We start from the raw sequence: 19,939 nt of genomic DNA, 5'->3' as shown, positions 1-19,939 counted from the left end.
AACACGACAAAGACATATAATACATATTCCGAAGTGATATAGTGTTAAAAGTTGTGTAATAAAGATGTATTCGTAATTTTAACAAAATATAGAAACGGGAAGTCAAATTGCCACCAAAGTGATGTAGAGGTAGCGAGCGAGACGGGATTTTTGATCCGAGGTCCGAGGTTGTGCTCGAGTTTCGGTTTTAATCTCACTTGGGTGAATTATCTGATTGATTTTCTTCCGTGGTTTTCCTGAATTTTAAGGCGAATATCAGGTAACCCTGACAAAACCTAAGACACATCTCGCCAAAATACCGTCCCGTTATTACCAATTCCATCATTGCTACATAAATCTGGCAGTCGATAGAGTGTCTTTAAATAACCTATAAGGAGTTCAACATTTGAGCGAGAGAAGTCAATATCCGCACTGATCCCATTTGATAAGTGGCGGGGCGAAACTAATATAATATAATTGTTTCTCTGATACGGAATTATGACCATCCAGTATTTCACTAATTTTGGTTAATAAAATCCAAATAAATGTTAGCTGTATATCATCAGGCATATACAGGATGATTCATAATGAATGCGACAAACTTCTTTTTGTTGCAGATCGTTTCAAATGAATTGTAGATCGTTGCAAATGAATAGCAACAAAATAAATCCGAGCGTCCTGACCGCATCGGTGCCAGTTATAGGCCTACAAGGAAACAAAGACCTCACCAGTAGATGGCGCATGAGTCACAATATATACGACCACATGACAGAGCTCTAGTAGGTGCTTGCGAGGTTAACTATGCACATACTACGATAAGTTACTGCTTTCACGTTTTGCATAAAAAGACATACCATGGTACATTGTGGGCGAAATGGCTTACATGTGTTTGTATATGGGGTTGCTAATGAAAATGGAAGACAGGCAGTGCATTTGTGGGCAGTGAAGTATCCTTTGCGCCTGCAGCAACATCATACCGTATTTGCGCGACTGTTCCAATGACTACATGACACAAGGACATTCGAGTCACATACACATCTCGAGGGGAGAACGAGGTGTCTCACTTCGGAGGTGGACGAGGACACTTGGAGCAGGTGGAACAACATTCATCAACGAGCACTCGTACTGTTGCCAGGATAGTAGGCGTAGATCAAAGCACCGTATGGCGTGTACTTTACGACCAGCATCTGTAGGCCTATCCATACACTAAATAACCGATGCAATATTTGACATCAGCGGACTTTCCACGGAGGCTAGCCTTCTCCCAGTAGTTTTTCAACAGCTCGAGGAGGTTTCTCATTTCACCAGTATAATTTTATTTATCGATAAAGCTACCTTCACTCAGGAACCCACATGTCACTCACATTGGTAGGTATCTGGTTCTATTTACCCTAAGTATGTGGTGGACTTATTTCCTACCACCTGATTGGCCCCATAGTTCTGCCAGAATCTTTGATAGAACCTATTTATCGTGACTTCCTGTTGAACACTTTACCTCATTACCAGATACGTTGGAGAACATTACGTCTCCGTGTACGAAATTGTCTGTGGTTTCAGTACGATTGTGCAGCACTCCCGCACTTCAGTCACGTGACACGGCAGCACCTTACTGAAACACTTTTCAAGGTCGATGGATAGGGAAACATTGTTCGATATACCAGTTCCCCCGATCTCTAGGGCCATGTGCAGAGCAGGGTGTATGAGGAACCTCTTCATCAAGTGGACTATCTTCAACCTAAGATAGTGGCAGCCTCTCATCACTTTGAACAATTACTGTAAAACTGACAGGTGTTCCTTAACACTGTGTGTAGTACGTTGTACAACAGTTTTCTTGTACTGTGTATTTCCGTATTTGTAGTGTAGGGTTTCAGTGCTGTATTGAGTTACACAGTTGACTGTTGATTTACTGATTCACATATTCACTTACCGGTTACATTCATTACGGAACAATTGGTACTGTATGCAATACATAAATAACTAAACAAATACAACTGTACACACTGTAATTCCTGCACCGCCTATTAATGGGGTCTCTGAATTCTTGTATCTCTGGCACTAATGCGGTTCGGACGCTTAGGTTTATTTGTTGTTATCCATTTGCAACGTTCTGCAATATCTGGTAGTTTGTTCTATTCATTCTCAAGCATCCTGTAGAATTAGTTGTTGAGGAATGACAAACATTCAAGCTCACACAAACTGGTAACCAGGCAGCGTATTTTTGTTACCATACGTACAGCGGATTGAGTGGTTTCTTCTGTTAGATCTATTATGTCACGTGGATGCATAAGCAAGGTAGTAGGCCTATAATTGCAAGCAGGTACGAATAAAGTATGAATCATAGTGCAATACAGGTGCTCCATCGTCAGTGTTGTATAAATAAAACACCAAGTTACGACTACATTGTGATCTGATTCTAATACTTAGTAAGTTACATTTTCATTCAGACTTTTGTTTTAATATTATTTTAATTTTTCAATCTATGTTACGTTGTATTTCATTTTGATCTGTATTTTCTATGGATATTGTGTAAAATGTAAATACCTTACTTACTTACTTACAAATGGCTTTTAAGGAACCCGAAGGTTCATTGCCGCCCTCACATAAGCCCACCAGCGGTCCCTATCCTGTGCAAGATTAATCCAGTCTCTATCATCATACCCCACCTCCCTCAAATCCATTTTAATATTATCCTCCCATCTACGTCTCGGCCTAATTTGTATATTGATTTTTGTTACTACAGTTGTGTCAGTGTAACGTCTTGTGACGTAGGAAGAACATTTTCTTAGCTTAAACAAATTCTTACTGACAGTTATGGTAAAAGATATGAATTTCATAATCTCAGAACATATATATTTTTGTTTACCGTAACGGAGCTGATTTTGTTAAATGAATTCTTTGTATATATTGTATTTATAAAGTATATATAGTTAATGTGTATCATGTTTACTAATATGTATATTATATATACTAGTTCAGTAGTTCAGTAGTTTCGCAAAGTTAGTGCGTTTATTTGGTTAAAAAGTAGCTGGACAGACAATTTAAATTTAGTATCAATCCCACTTACAGTTGTCATGCTCCATTATTATTATTATTATTATTATTATTATTATTATTATTATTATTATTATTATTATTATTATTATTATTATTATTATTATTATGTACCGAACTAAGTTTTACCTTTCGTAGCGTCCCGACATAAGCATTTAAGGTTACAGTTTGAACCCTGAAACTTCAGGATATAGGCTACTAACCGATAACTTTTCTAACTCGTTTGGGAACGAAAATGAGCTGCCTGCTGATAACTACTTTATTGGACTGCACTTTAGCATCTTGGTTTCCATTTTATTACGTTCTCATAAAATCGGATATTTCTATACCGGTAGTTTTAATCTTCGGCTTGTTGCCCATAACACTGATGAACATTTTGTTTACTAGAACCCGAATATGTATGTGCAAAACAAAAATGCTGAAATGAAGACCTTATTTCCAAAGTGACGTAAATCCATGATACAAAACCTCAGAAATAGCGAATTTTTTATTACCTTATAATCAAATTCAGATATAATTACGAATATAATCTAATTTCATTCATTACTTTTATACACATCGTGAAATTATGTTTTAAAAATCTCGTGTCATTGGAAATGGTGATAATTACCTCACGTAACCTGGAGTTGTGATGTTTTGGAACTAAATTATTTATTAGCATATGTTTTGAGTGACATTTATATACATTTAAATCGCTTAAATACAACAGGGTATGGCTACATTTCAAATATTGATTATGAATAAGTCCACCATTTATTACAGCGCTTACATGAGCGAAATACATTTTTAAATAAATGTTCAAAATATAAGGTAGGCCTACCGGTACATTACATTGTCTGCAATCGTCACCATCACTGTCACTATCATTATGAATATTGTCAGGTAGAGAAAACATTTATTGATAAAATGGCATTGTAGGATGATTCTCAATTACGTCGAATTTATTCAGGCAGCTCTCACACTGGAGCAATACAAAACTAGCAATATGCAGCAGACACTATTTTTCTGGCCTTCCTTCTCACAGAAGCAACATACGATTAACAATCTAGTCAATTCGAGTTTTTGCTGTTAGGTAGTAAAAGTTCAGATCGTCACCATCTCACAACGACGAAGTTCTCTTGCTCTTTCAGCTATTGGAAAGAAGGAAAAGGTAAAGATTCTGGTTACATAATTCATAAACTACAGTGTAAGTGCATGTGTCAAGCGTATTCTACAAAGTTAAATAATTTCTGCAGAATGTGCCCAGATAATTTTTAAGTTATTTTAAATTTAGTTGCATGAGAAATCACGAAAGGTATAGTAAATGAGGTAAGACCTGTCCTATGACCATATCATACACCGTGTCTGTATCACCCATGAGTATGGTGGGGGAAGATAAGTGTTTCGTATGAGCTGAACTTCCGTGTTTGTAGATTCGTGTAATATTAACAACCGTCACCCCACACGCGCCAAACTTTTTTTCTGATCATCTCGCACAACTCACATGCCAGGTCTCGCCTCCCGAACTATACTCCCATACATGTCATGAAACACGTGGGCCATGAAGATAGAGCTCCATGAATTCTTTGACCTCTACACTAGAATGGGGTTGTGTGGTCGACATGACGTTTCGACCGCCTTTTTATCCCCTGGAAAAACCCGGTACTCAAGTTGATAGGAGTGAAAATCGGGACTGTTCTGGAAAATCTCGCCACCATCCGGGATCGAACCCCGGACCTTCCAGAGACAAAGCGAGACACAAATTAGGAAGGCCTTCACCTCAACAGAGAAATGATTGATTGCACTAAAATAATTATTGATTATTAATTTCTTTATAAAAGAAAGTTACATTTGCGTTGTGCTTATGATTAGAAGCTTGCAGAAAAGTTGAGTGTTGAATCAAAAAGCGCTACGTCCATAACAAATTGTTTTTCAGGAAAAGCAAAAAACTGATATCTTCCAAACTTTCAGGACTTGATTAAAACTTTCAAAACCCAATTGTAGTGCACAGTTAAGATATCGACTTGTAGGTGTCAAACAAATCATTTTTTGTTTACTATCACTGCTATCGACATAAATATTTTGAACTTAGTGCTTTTTGAACCATTGAAAATAATTTTTGAAACTAAAATAGGACTGTAGAATGCATCATTTTATTTTATAATTTCAGTGAAACTTTTATTATTATTAATATTATTATTATTATTATTATTATTATTATTATTATTATTATTATTATTATTATTATTATTATTATTATTATTATTATTATTATTATGCTTTAGTGCTACTATTTGATTCAGTATAATGATGATACGAATATCGGGACTACTTTGACGTAGTTTTAAGAGTTTTTAAATGTAACTTTTGTAACTTTCATTGATATAATGCAAAATGTTTTAATCACACCAAATGGTCCTTCATCTATGAACCTATAATGGTATGATTTCCGAAAAATAATACAGAGTATAGAAAAAGCCACTTTTTTGGTGTCAAAGTAGCCCCGTGTTTTGGGGTTACTTTGATATGCCATTTTCTTTCGTTGTAGTTCAGAGTTGGCCTTCTCTTTGGATACTTTGACACTAATTTTTGTTGTTAAAAATATTTATACTTAAGAGGGCAAAATCATTGTTTATTTTCGATTTATTTGGATTTACCTGAACTTTATTAACAATGCAATACATTCAGTGTCATTGAATGGCTGTATAGGAAGGAAAGCTAATGAAACGAGCACATCAGTAGAATGAATAGAAACAGGAATGTAAGAATTACAAGGCACAATTAAGACATAAAAAGGTAAAGGTAAAGGTATCCCCGTAACATGCCATGAAGGCATTTGGGGGGCATGGAGGTAGAGCCCCATGCTTTCCATGACCTCGGCACTAGAATGAGGTGGTGTGGTCGGCACCACGCTCACAATTAAGACATAATAACTATAAAAAGTAAAGTAACTAAATCGTATTGGAAGATATACGGACAGTATCATAGTCGCATTTCATCTTCACATTTTCACATCGATAATATGGATTTCTTGACCTCTTGTTGCTTACACCACACACCCACGACTTTACATTACGTTTAATTTTAGAGGTAAAAATTATTACAAATAGAGAATGAACTATTCAGAAGTGTCGTTTCTTTAGTTGGCTAATATTCTGAAGCTAGTAATGTGTTGTGAATTCCGTAGTTGCTTCGTACAGAATTTTTTTTTTTCGATTTTTAACTATAAAATTACATTTTCTTACGCATTTATCACAACAACTGTTACAAATCACACCACTCTTGTAAATTCTTTAAGACTGTATGTATAACAAAAATGTATAGGCTCTAATACGAAATTATTTAAGAATATGTAATTTTGCATGGTAGTGTAGAGAAAGCTACTTTTCATGTTTTAGTAATAATTTAATCATAAAAAGTACAGGTTTCGATTAATCGCCTTAAAAGTATTTTGCAAATTTCACTCGGTAACTGCACTAATGTGCCTGTGGAAAGCCGGAAAAGCTGCAGCCGGGTATTTCAAGTAGAATTTATTACACCCACCCCTTTGCAGGTGAGTGAAGTGAAGGAGTACATCTTATTACTAGTTATACTCTGCAGCGTTGTTACATACAATATTACAGTTGATTTTCTCTAAAAACTAAAAATTCTGAATAGATTATTAATAGTTTCTAAAGCATACAGTATTTGACAAAATTGGTTTGCAATGGTCTGATCTTACTCGTGTGAATTCATTTATTAATGTAATATTTTCCTTCCCCTCTGTACAGTGCGAAACAAGAAAGATCCCGAGCATTAGATTTACGAAAATGCATTTAAAAATGCGTATGTCACTTTAAATGCGGACTCTCCGTCACCATATAATACTGACCCCTTCCAATTGCAGAAACTTGGTCAACTCCGGTTATAGTGAACCTCTGCGGAACAGCATATTTCGTTGACTATATCCAAGCGTCTGTTTTTATACTACTGACATAGCTATACATACAGTATTAATGTCCTCTTGGGATAGACCACGTTCAATACAAGTAATAATTTTCACTTTTTATAGTCATTTAGGCACCCTCTTCCATTAATTAGAGAGGTATGCTTACTGTGTACTCAGCCTTGGAATTTCCTTGGGTACATTTTTACAAAGATATGGGAGGAAGGGTTGACAACAGCTGTAATCCTTCTTGTACTTACCCTTTGGTCATCACTCTACTTCTTTTACAAAAGAAAACACTTTATCTTCCTATTCTTCTAATAACCTCCTTTAAAGGAGTCAAAACTGACCCTTACTTTGTACACTATTCTCTTTAACATGTTTCACATTGTCCAGGAAGCTGAACAAATAAATCTTTTGTTTGTTTTTCAATGCACTTAAGGAGTAGCAGATTTCAAATGTTGTTCCAAATATATTCTTGGAAGTGTACAGTATATGAGAAAGGATTTTCGCAAATTACCATTTGGTCATTTTAAAATTACAATATTTTCTTAGAAGTTATTGTTTTTAGGTTCACTATAACCGAAGTGAGGGTTCACTATAAACGGAAACATTAATTTACTTTTTAATGCATGTGGGTCGGGACCAACGATTAAGATTCACTATAGCCGAATGTTTACTACAACCGAGTTCACTATATCCAGAGTTGATTGTATTAACAATCTTGTAAGGACTAGATAAAATATTAATGTTATTGAATAAGACGTAATAATAATACCTAAAATAACATTATACTATGTAAATTATTTTTGAAAGTATACAGTATATATTCACAAATTAGTTTCGAATAAATCTGGTGTAAGCTTCTGTGGAAATTTATGGCCCAAAGAGGGATGTTGCAATACTGATTATAGTGATGGTGGTGGTGATAATGATGATTATGATGATAGGGAGGAGAGTTTCATTATGATTTTTGGCTGAGGTGAGAGTGCAGAAATGATGTGTCTGCAGTGCGTAAGATTCTCCCTCATTTCCCTTGTCCCCATAATAGAATGCATTTCCTTATTGTCGTCTAAATAGGAAAATATACTCTCGTAGTAGGTCTACATAGAACATAATTTTCGACTGCCAAACACCCATTTATAACCATAGTGCTATATATGAAAAATTGTCGACTAAGGCACAGTTTTCGAAGGAAATCACTTCTGTAGGATACGTTCCGGGTCACAGTCTAATTAATGTCTGAAAGCTGTTTTGTGGCAGTTCAGTTTTACATTTTAGCTTTCTTATGTGAGGCTTAGTATATCTGCAACATTACTCCGGCCTCAGTAGACGCGAAATTAAATGAAAATAGAACGCAATGCTGCCGACTCAAGTCGCTAATTCGCTACACAAACAAGCAGTAACAAGCCTGGAAAAATACATCGAAACCTTAAGTGGAGCATGGCTGCTACACAGTGAGCCCATTACTAAAAATAAACGGCAATGAGACACACTTCGTTCGCATCTTATAGTTAATATATATTCCATTTATAGAGTCACTGAGGTAAAGCTTTATGATTTTGTAACATATTCCTATTGTCTAATTTTTTTTAGAGTACAAAGACTTTGTCAGCAAAACTTTATCCTGTACGATTCAAGAATTCACCATTAGGTTCGCTTCTATGCTACCGAAGTAATGCAAATTTCGTGGCGTTACAATGGTTGTGTATCTGTGTGACAGTACAAATTTTGATATCTTCTTAGAACCAAACATTCTGATGGGAGGAAATAAAAGTTGAATTTTTTCTTCCACCATGTTAATAATGTTAAAAGAAGTGCTTATACAAATTTTGGTCACTCGACCGCAATTACGAGGCCGTCCAAAAAGTGATTTTACTAGGGCCGTTTACAGAAAAAAAGCACAATTGCATGGAAAGATTTATTGAAACATATACAGCAATTGTTGTACCATTTGTCAACATATGAGACACTCGTCATACTATGGGATCAATTTTTGTATCCTTGTGTCGTAGAAGTCACCCGCCTGGGATCGGAACCTGCGTTTGACAGTCGATTCCATGATGTGACAAATGTCTCAGTCCCGGTGGGGAATATGTTGAAAAATAGCTCAACAATTGCTGTGTCTGTTCCAATAAATTTTTCCAATGAAATTGTTTCCTTTCTGTTAACTGCCCCTGGCGAACTTATTTTTTTACGGCTCTCGTAATTGCGGTCAAGTGACAAAAATTTGTATAAACACTTCTTTTGACATTATTAACACGGCGAAATAAAAAAAAAATAACTTTTTTATCTGCCCCCATCAGAATGTTTGCTTGTTAGCTTTGTATTTTTAATACGTACTGTCTTTGTTGTAAAAGTATTGAATTGTTGAATTGTATACATGTACCAGTACCATAATATTAATGGTAAAGTGAACAACTAGAATATTAACGGTTGTTCTCTTTCCTATGAACTGAGAAAAAATGATGAGTGATTGATCTACTCTCAATATATTGTATAGTTGTCAAAAAAAAAAAAAAGAGTGTCCGCACTCGTGAACAGCGAATATTTTCAAAGTCCACTTCGGGTTGCGGCGATGTTACACGATGCATGTGCTTGTACAAGCAGTTACGGAACCATGAAAGTGTTCCATATCTGTGCCTCGTAGACCAGCGGTAGAGTGCTTGTTTAATGATTCAAAGATCGTGGGTTCGGGCCTTCTTTAAGTTTTCATTTTATTTTTTAATCGTTCTTTAGCGATGTAAATGATATTCAAATTATCATTTATATTCAGTTATCGTTCTTTATGGATATCACGTTATTTATATTTTGTTATCGTTCTTTAGAGATATGAATAAAGTTCAAGTCATCATTTGTATTCTGTCACCGTTTTATAACGATATGAATAATAATAATAATAATAATAATAATAATAATAATAATAATAATAATAATAATAATAATAATAATAATAATTATTATTATTATTATTATTATTATTATTATTATTATTATTATTATTATATCTCCAATGGGGGGTTAGCCCTATTTTACATATGTATGTTAGGGCTATAGTTTTATACACAAAAAAGATGAGCATAAAGAGAAATGGAAAAGAAAATTAAATTAGCTTACGCGATGTAAACAAAACATAAACAATCCGTAAATTAGCCATTGCGATAAAACAAATATCAGGTATCAATTTTAAACATACAAAAACATTAACAACGCACATACGTAACATTTCTATAGCACAAATATGCAGCTTTCCGTACCATACATCATAAATTAATACACAATAGTCACACAAACACAATCAAACTATAATTACGACGTTGCGACGACATCAGGCATCCCATAACTGACTCACATATGTACATAACAAATCAAGTATCCGTTACAACATATACACTTCAACATAGTAACCACACTTTTAAAAGTTACAAATTTGACTCCAAGAAGAATAAATAGGACACTGTTACTAATTACTATTCTTCTACAATTTCTTAAATACATCTGTAATAAATCTGTGAAATTCCGATATGAATAATATTCACGTTTTTTTTATTCTGTTATCGTTCTTTAGCGATATAAATAATATTCAAGTTATCATTTATATTCTATTTTCCTTCATTAGCATTATAAAATAATATTCAAGTTATTTATATTGTTATTGTTCTTTCGCAATATAAATAATCTGTATTTTATGTAAGTAATTATTACAACACAAATAACCATTTTTCTTTGTAAAATAGGTTATTTTATTTAGATAATTAAATACGTATTATATAATATCTTATATTAATTAAACAAACCGATATTTATCATTTATATTCTGTTATCGTTCTTTAGTGATACTGTATAAATAATATTCAAGTCATTTATATTGTAATCGTTCTTTGGCGATATAAATAAAATAAATTTAATATTAGGTTTGGAAAAATCCAGTTGCATAATACTGGTATTTGTTTTTCTTTTTGTATTATTACATTATACTATCTTGAACCACAATAAAATGAAAAGGAGTACGGTAACAAGGAATTGAACCTGAGATGTTGACATCTAAATTCCGACGTTCGTCTGCTGAGCTACGAGGGCAAAAGTGTGGAAACATTTTCGGAAAAATTGGCCCAATCACACTCTAAGATTTTCTGATGATTCGTAGAAGCTAGTCCAGGATGCGGGGGCAAAGGTTAATTGGGATTTCCCGGTTTCTGATCGGGTCAAACATCCTGATAGAACTAATATTTAACCCTTGCCGTGACTTTCGGTGAAGTTCGGAGGGCCCAATTAGTCAAATCCACTCTCCTCATCTCCACGCTTGGGCCCCCTGGACTCTAATAAGATGCGAAAGAGATAGTGGTGTGCGGAAAGCAACGGGGTGTTATCGCATTTAGGCCTATCCTTCCCAAGAAAAACTGCAAACATGAACAAAGGAAGCTTTTAATAGAAGAAGAAGAAGAAGAAGAAGAAGAAGAAGAAGAAGAAGAAGAAGAAGAAGAAGAAGAATCTTCTGCGGACCTTTGGAAAAAGAACTAAGGAAGAGACTAGTGAAGTGCTTTGTGTGGAGTGTGGCATTGTATGGGGAAGGAACATGGACATTATGACGAAATGAAGAGAAACGAATTGAAGCATTTGAAATGTGGATGTGAGAAGAACGGTGCGTGTGAAGTGGACAGAGAGAATAATAAATAGCATTGTGCTTGAAAAAGTGAATGAAGAAAGAATGATGCTGAAACTGATTAGAAAGAGAAAAAGGAATTGGTTGGGTTTCTGGTTGAAAAGAATAATAGACGACATTAGGATATGTGGATCATATGCGGAGACTAAGAGTAAGGCAGAAAATAGGAAAGATTGGAGATTGCTTTGGTTTGCAATGAAAGACCTGCCCATGGGCAAAACACTTGTGTATGTATGTTCAGAATGCCTGGAATATCGTGTCTAAGAACAGTCGTTATTTGCAAGGACTAGTCGATTCCATGCCCACTCGACTGCAAATTGATTGAGATGAGAGGAAGATGGACTAAATATTGAATTGTGGCTTTTTGTTTTGTTTTTTGAACGCTTAATTGTTTGAATGTTTTAAGGTCGACGCCAGTAAATTTGTTTTGTTTATGCCACGAAAGATATTTTTATTGAGAATAAATTTTTTTTCTTTCCATTTGCAGCCACAATATCATAATGATAAAGTCATGGCATAAAATATTAATGAACCTGATGTTAATTACTAAAATAATCGTAAAAGATAAAGGAGCCATTACGTATAGTTTGTCTCTCTCAAAAACAGAACAAAAAAGAACATAAAAAGCACGAGGTTGTAGTCGAACGCAGGATCTCACGAATAAAAGGCCGGAACGCTACTATTACGCTATCGAATAACACACAGAATACTTCAATTATAACTGTAGATATCAGGCAACGTGGTCCAACAACATGTAACATCGCCTGTCTCCGAATTGTAGTGAAGATACCCGAAGGGTACTTTGTCTCAGGAGAGCGGCCACTTTTTCTTTTGACAACTGTACATATGATCATTTTTCATTACTGTAGAAGCTACGATTCAGTCCTTAGACCTTTCAGACCCCTTAAAATGGCTACAGTACATACGGGTACCGACGGGACGAGGACTTCAATGTTGACCCTTCCAGAGCCAAAAAAAGAAGAAAATAAAGAATGATATTAATTTCAGTCATATTACGACCCTTAAAAACGTATGATTACTTCAGTATGATATTTGTGATATGTCTATTTTATATGTCCTTCATTCATTCATAGTGTTCTGGACAAGGGCAGGTCTTTCACTGTAAACCCAGTTTTCTCTAATCTTTCCTATTTTCTGCCTTCCTCTTAGTCTCCGCATATTATCCATAGAACTTAATGTCGTCTGTCATCTAATATATTCTACTGCCCCGAACTTTTCTCCCGTTCACCATTCCTCCCAGTGCATCCTTCAGTAGGCAGTTTCTTCTCAATCAGTGACCCAGCCAATTCCTTTTCCTCTTCCTGATCAGTTTCAACATCATTTTTTCTTCACCTAGTCTTTCCAACACAGCTTCGTTTCTTATTTTCTGTCCATTCCACACGCTCCATTCTTCTCCATATCCACATTTCAAAATGGTTATAGTCGTTTCTCTTCACTTCGTCGTAATGTTCATGCTTCTGCCGCATACAATGCCACACTCTACACAAAGCACTTCACTAGTCTCTTCCTTAGTTATTTTTCCAGAGACCCTCACAAGATGCTCTTTTTTCTATTAAAAACTTCTTTGCCTGTCCTCTTCTGGCTTCCTGGTAGCAGCTCATGTTATTGCTAATATTACACCTCAAATAGGCCTATTTGAAGCTGTCCACTTGGTCTACTACCTCATTTAGAATTTGCGAGTTTACCTTCTTTATTTTTTTTCCTATGACCATGGTCTCCGTCTAGTTATAAAAATGTTATACAGTGTGTAAATGAATGACACCGTAATATTTTACTGAGTATAGACGGGTCCTAGACAAACACACTGAGATAAGGAGCTCATAATTTATGGATTCAAATTTCCATATTATGGCATGGCATGAACTACATAAAGTATATGTATGCTACTGACATCTACCATTTCAAATTATACGAAATTATAACGGAAGTTGTAACGTGTATCCGCTATATACAGTATGAAGACACTTGCGGGCAGATAGAGCTCCATACTTTATTGACCTTAGCACTAAATGACGTGGCGTTATCGGCACTACGCTCCGACCCTCATTTACCCCCAAAAGGACCCTGCACTCAATTTGATGTGTCTGAGTGAACTTTGGAGACTTTCTGAAAGTATCAGCAGCAAGAAAAATCTCATTAAGAGAGTTACATTTGGATCTGCTACGATTGAGTTGGATTGAGTTGCCACATTTTCTTCTGCAGACGACAGAAAACAAAACGTTACAAGAATAAGCACACATAAGAGTAAATCTAGTACACTACATACGTAATACATATTCCTCATGGATATGACACTCTGTTTGCATGGCGTATATACTATGTGTTCATTTCAAAACTTCCCAACTTGAATAATTTTAGATGTGAAAGGGACATGATTTGAAGAAAAACGCGTCGATAATGATAATGATGTGTGTACATTGTCACTTTTGCACAAATATCTAGCAATTATTTTGTTCATTACATGATGCTGGTCTGTACGTACATTGTCATGTTTCCACGACTACCTCGCAATTATTTTGGTTCTCGTATTTCATGATAATGCTGTCACTTTTCCACTACTGCCTCGAAATTATTGTTTATTTCATGATAATGCTGTGTGTACATTGTCAGGTTTCCAAGCCTGCCGCGTAATTATTTCGGATACTTCATGATAATTCTGTGTGTACATTGCCACATCTCCACGACACCTAGCAATTATTTTGGTTCTCGGATTTCATGATAATGCTTTTTCCACTACTGCCTGAAAATTATTGGTTATTTCATAATAATGCCACAGTCTACTATATACAGTCACGAAGCTTGAGTTTTGAGGGTGCTAGAAACAATACTGCCCTCCCAAGCCAAAAGGCCGTATCTCAAAACTTGAATATTTTTCAGTATTAAGGATTTAGTGAATGATCAAAGCGCGCCTACTTTTAAAGTTAATTTATTGGAATTTTCAGCGTATTCATTATTGAAATATATTCAAAATATATAGAATACAATTTTTAGGCTAATTAGCTTTCATTTTTATGGACAATTTGAGATACGCCTAATTTGCTAAGTATTAATATTAATTGTTGAAGATACTGATATGCTTAGCAAATTAGGCGTATCTCATATTGTACATAAAAAAACAGTAAATGAAATTAATTCTGTTTTATTTTATTAATTATTTTTATTATTTTAATAAATTACAACACATACTGCATAGCAGTATTGTAAAAAATACTGCAATCTAAGACAAATATTATCTAGAAATTAGTGAAGAGACAGCAATTTATTTACCAATCATTCTGTTAATAGGCTATATTAATGGTACAAAGGTACAACATTGAAGTTGAAAATAAATGTTTGATTATGTTTACTAAGGTACACAGTTCACAAAACACTTCTACATAAATTACTGAGGTAAATAAATTAACTAAAAAAATAACAAAACACTGAAAAGTTAGTTAATACCAAATAATTGATACTTGGACATAATAAAATTTTAGTCGTCATTTACTGGAAGATTCACCCAAAATGTCAGTCTGTTTTTCCTTATTCCACCCAAATTACGAATTATGGCACTCTTTTTTTAAGCAGGGAATCCAAGAGGTTTTCGTTGCTGCTCAGGACGTGGTAACTGTTCCTTCCTTCAGTTTATTTTTCCAGTCAGGAAATTTATGTTGAATGATGTACCATCAAAGTCATTTTTGTACTGCATACTGTATGATCCTCTGGAAACCGATATTTCAACCATATCATGCAGACAGGTTCAATTTATATTGTGATGAGTAGTCAGACCAAATGAAAAAAAATATTGAAGCTCCACTGGCAGTACCTCAGTCTGGTAAGATGCTGATTTTACTGCATCTTCAAAGTCTGCAAAATCATATACTTTATAACCACGTCTTTTCACTCACTGTTCCACTTTGTGATGAAAGGATCAGAAGGCATAAACGAATGGCCTGGTTCAAAATGTCTTATCAAAATTTCATTAGTACTTGATTTGAATTAACAATGTAAATCGAAAATGAAAAGAATGTCCAATTTTTGTTCTGGACCGTGCAGTTGTCCAACCATAGAGTAATTTTGAACAATCTCTCTTGTACTTGAAAAAATTGTAGAAAGTGCTTACTATTTCTTCTTTGCTCCTTTTAAAGAGAGCCTCGTGCCGGACAGCTGCAAACGGCTTGCACATTTTTTGTTTTGTTTTGTTTCCCCCCCCCCCCCCAACAGGAACGAAGCTCTCATGTAGACAGTCATACACTTGTGAATAAAGCTATCTTAAATGTGTCCAGTCTTGGCATCAAGATTACTTTTTGAAGATCTGCATAATAAATTATTTTGTTAACCTCTTCAATTTTTTCAGCATCTTCTCTGTATTTGGCCCGAGATTTTGATGCTCTTTCAATATGTTTTCCACATTTTACAAGTTTAAAAATTAGTGTCCAAATTTTCCTTTGTGTGGCTATTATTATGCACATTGAAGATTTCACAGTTTATCAAAAGATATGTCCATTTCACTGTCTACCATTCTGTACTTTTCATATGAACATTTGTAATTAACATTCTAAGTAATAAAATCATGGTGCATGGCAGTCAGAGTTATATCACTTGGTAAATAAAGACGATTAGGTGCATGTTCCCTCAGGTAATGTACTAATGTGATATGGTAGGATTAAATGAATGTATGTGTCTACGAATAATTTCATTGTCCATTTCGTTGTCTCTAAAACATTTGTGCATATGAACTATCAGTCCAATAGTGATGAAAATAGGCTATATATTATTTTACTTACATGGTGATTATCAGGGAACGGATTTATATGGACTAAAAATATATGAAATATGTAAATATATATGTAGTTATTTTTACCAAAATATGGAATTAAATATGGATTTTTACCAAAATATGGAATTAAATATGGACTTAAAATTATAAAAAAATGACTATGTACGTTAAATATTGGTACATTTTAATCAAACTAAACAAAAAATATAATGGACGTACCTTATCTTCCAATGTAGTTTCAACAAAACACAATTTTTATTGTCTGTTACCATAACAATAGGTTACAAACATTTCTTTCAAGTGCTGAAAAGTGAATCTTCTTCTATTGTCTCTGAGGATAGATTTATACTGACTAAAAGAGCGTTCGACGTCACAAGAAGTAACTGGTACATAATTCAATTTCACAATGTCTGCTGGGGATAAGTCCAAGTTAATCTTCACTGTTGATTCACCACTCATCACAGCAACAACCTTTTGTAGTTCTTCATATCCAGGGTTTTTTGAAAGTACAGTGTCCACCTTAGCTCTTACTGCATCTGCAACTTTACCTCTACCACGATTCAGTTGTTCCACAGTACTATTTATAATTTCAAAACTTTCAGATAGTGAAAGGTGCCTATTTTGGAGACTTTTGAGCGTTTTTATGATGCATGAAAATGTATGCTGAATGTGAGCTAAGTCATTCTTCACACTTATGTCACAGGTAACTGTTTTCGCAGTATCAATTGAGACTGCATCTTCAGAGTCCAATGCAAGGAGAACATTGTTAATAGAGTCTATATGTTCAGCATAATATTCAACTGCTTCTAGCCATGTACCCCATCTAGTTAAAATTGGCTTTGGTGGCAATGGAATTTCAGGGTACATTTCTTTCAACACGTTAACTCTACTGGGAGCTTTGAGAAATACTTTTTTCACTGATGAAATCAACAAATCTACTTTAGGGAAATTGTCTCTGACCACTTCTGCCACACGATGAAATGCATGCGCCACACAAGTAAAATGAGTCAATTTAGGATATACAACAGATAATGCTTGTCCAGCTTTGACTATATAAGGGGCAGCATCGCTAATAAAGAATAACACATTATTGTACATAATACCCTTTGGCCACAGGATACCCATAGCTTCGTTGAACAGTTTAACTATAGTTTTGTTATTGCACTTTTCTAGAACATCACAATGTAAAAGAATTCGTTCAGAATATTGTTCACTTAACAAACCGATAACTACATTACCAACAAGTCTACCTTCTTTGTCGGGAGTCTCATCAATGGAAACCCAAATTGAACTATCTTTAATTTCATCTCTTATCTTCTGTATTGTCTCATCGTAGATGGATGGAGCATACGTCTTCCTAAGTGTTGACTCATCCGGGATTGTATGTTGAGTATATTTTTCAAGGAATTCCCTGAAGACCTTATTCTTTAGTTTGTAGAGAGGAATATCAGCAGAGATGAGAGAACGGCACAGGTCGATGTTAAACTCAGATCTTACATTCGATGTTGTTGGTTGTGTTAAAAACAATTGTCTCTGCTTGGAATTTAGTTGTTTGTTGGCCTGATGTTTACTAGTTGTAATGTGTTGTTGCACCAGGAACTTTTGTGTAGATGATACTGCACACTGACACAAATTACAAAATAATATTTTATTGTCAGTTGATAAACCATCTTCTTTAAATTCTGAAATGTAACTTGTTAGTTTTGATTTTAAATTGACTGAATGACGTACTTTTGGCATATTTACCGTCTTTATAGTATGATTTACAAAACTGAACCTATGTGTACTCTGACTGGCATTTAACTGTTGAGCTGCACAACTGAAGTCTGTTAAAAATTTTAAATTAAATTAATACAGTTTTGTAACTTACTTTCCCATTGTTGATAGGACTGCTAATTTTCGAATAACTCTGATGTTAAAGGGATTACTGAACATGTGTTTAAATCTCTATTGTTGAAATGTATTTTTAAAAGTTAATGGAATTTTGTTTTGTTTTATTGTTAAACCTAATATAATATGGACTGTTTTATATGAAATATGGAAAATATATGGAAATTAACGAAAATATGTACTAAACTCTAAAATATGGAAAAATATGGAAAATAAAAGTAGGATTTTTCAACCCTACACATTGTGAAACATAAAGATAATGCAAAATATAAATTATATTAGCTTTATAAGTAAATATGTATTTACATATAAATCCTTTCCCTGGTGATTATAATGGCGTTTCTAAAATAAGGTTGAGTAGAATCAATATTCTGCGTCTTGACTACATAACAACTAACAAGCAGATGAAAATCGTGACATGTTTTCAATTATAAGCTAGAAAAATTGATCGGAGCACACCTTGTATATTAATTTTCATGATCAACAATGAATTAATTATAAGAACTTGTTTAAAGTATGGGAAATGAGCATTCAGGTAGTGGCGATTTCATTGCTGAGAACGGATTAAAACACGAAGGATTTGTTACTAATGCAGTTACGTCTAATTTGACTAGAATGGCAAATAGGAAATACTAAGCGAAAAGAACGTATGTCTGAGAAACGGCCTTTTTGCTTAGAAAAATGAACTTCCGCCAAATTCGCTTAGGAATTCATATTAATTTTGAGATACGGCTTTCATTAAATCACATTTTAAAGGCACAATTTATTGAGAAACGGCTATTTTCTTTAGGAAATAGATATATTAGCATCTGAACTATCCAATTATTTCAAAAACTGATTTTCAGAAAATCCTTGAGATACGCCCTTTTGGCTTGGGAGGGCAGAATAGACTGTGACGGTACTATTTTGCATTGCCTGTAATGAGGCGATATTAACGATCCTAGTGGTGAGCAACTACCTAATGTTTGCATATTTACTACGTATTGAGCTTCGCGACTGTATATACTAGAATGTGATAAAGCTGTGTGTACATAGCCACTTTTCCAAAGCTAACGCGCAATTATTTCGGATACTTCATGATAATGCTGTGTGTACTGTACATTGTCACGTTTCTATGACTACCTAGCAATTATTGTGGTTATTTCATGATAATGCTGTGTGTACATTGTTATTATCGCCGCGCTCTCATGGTTAACATTCGGCAGGTCTTTGAAATTTAATTGCATTATTTTTTTCAATTTCTTATGTCGCCGCTCCAATCACTCGCCTCAATTTCAATATTGCAACCAATAAGCTGCTTCCATTATTAAATGACACCTACTTGTCTAATCCACGTGGACTAAAACCGAGGTTGCAATGTCTTGTGCTGAAGACGAAATTAAGGTATGTGATTAAAAATTATTATTAAAGAGTATTATTAAGAGTTAAGAATGTCAACGTACTCGTATATGAAATAATAATAATAATAATAATAATAATAATAATAATAATAATAATAATAATAATAATTATTATTATTATTATTATTATTATTATTATTATTATTATTATTATTATTATTATTATTATTATTATAGCCATTTAACAATATAACAAACTAGTGTTTATTCTTATCGAGGAAGTAGACGTGACAACGTGACGCTTAGAGTGAAACCTACAGAGCTACAATCGG

This window comes from Periplaneta americana, chromosome 2 (assembly GCF_040183065.1).
Source record: "Periplaneta americana isolate PAMFEO1 chromosome 2, P.americana_PAMFEO1_priV1, whole genome shotgun sequence".
Lineage (NCBI taxonomy): Eukaryota > Metazoa > Arthropoda > Insecta > Blattodea > Blattidae > Periplaneta > Periplaneta americana.
This window is presented reverse-complemented; position numbering follows the sequence as displayed.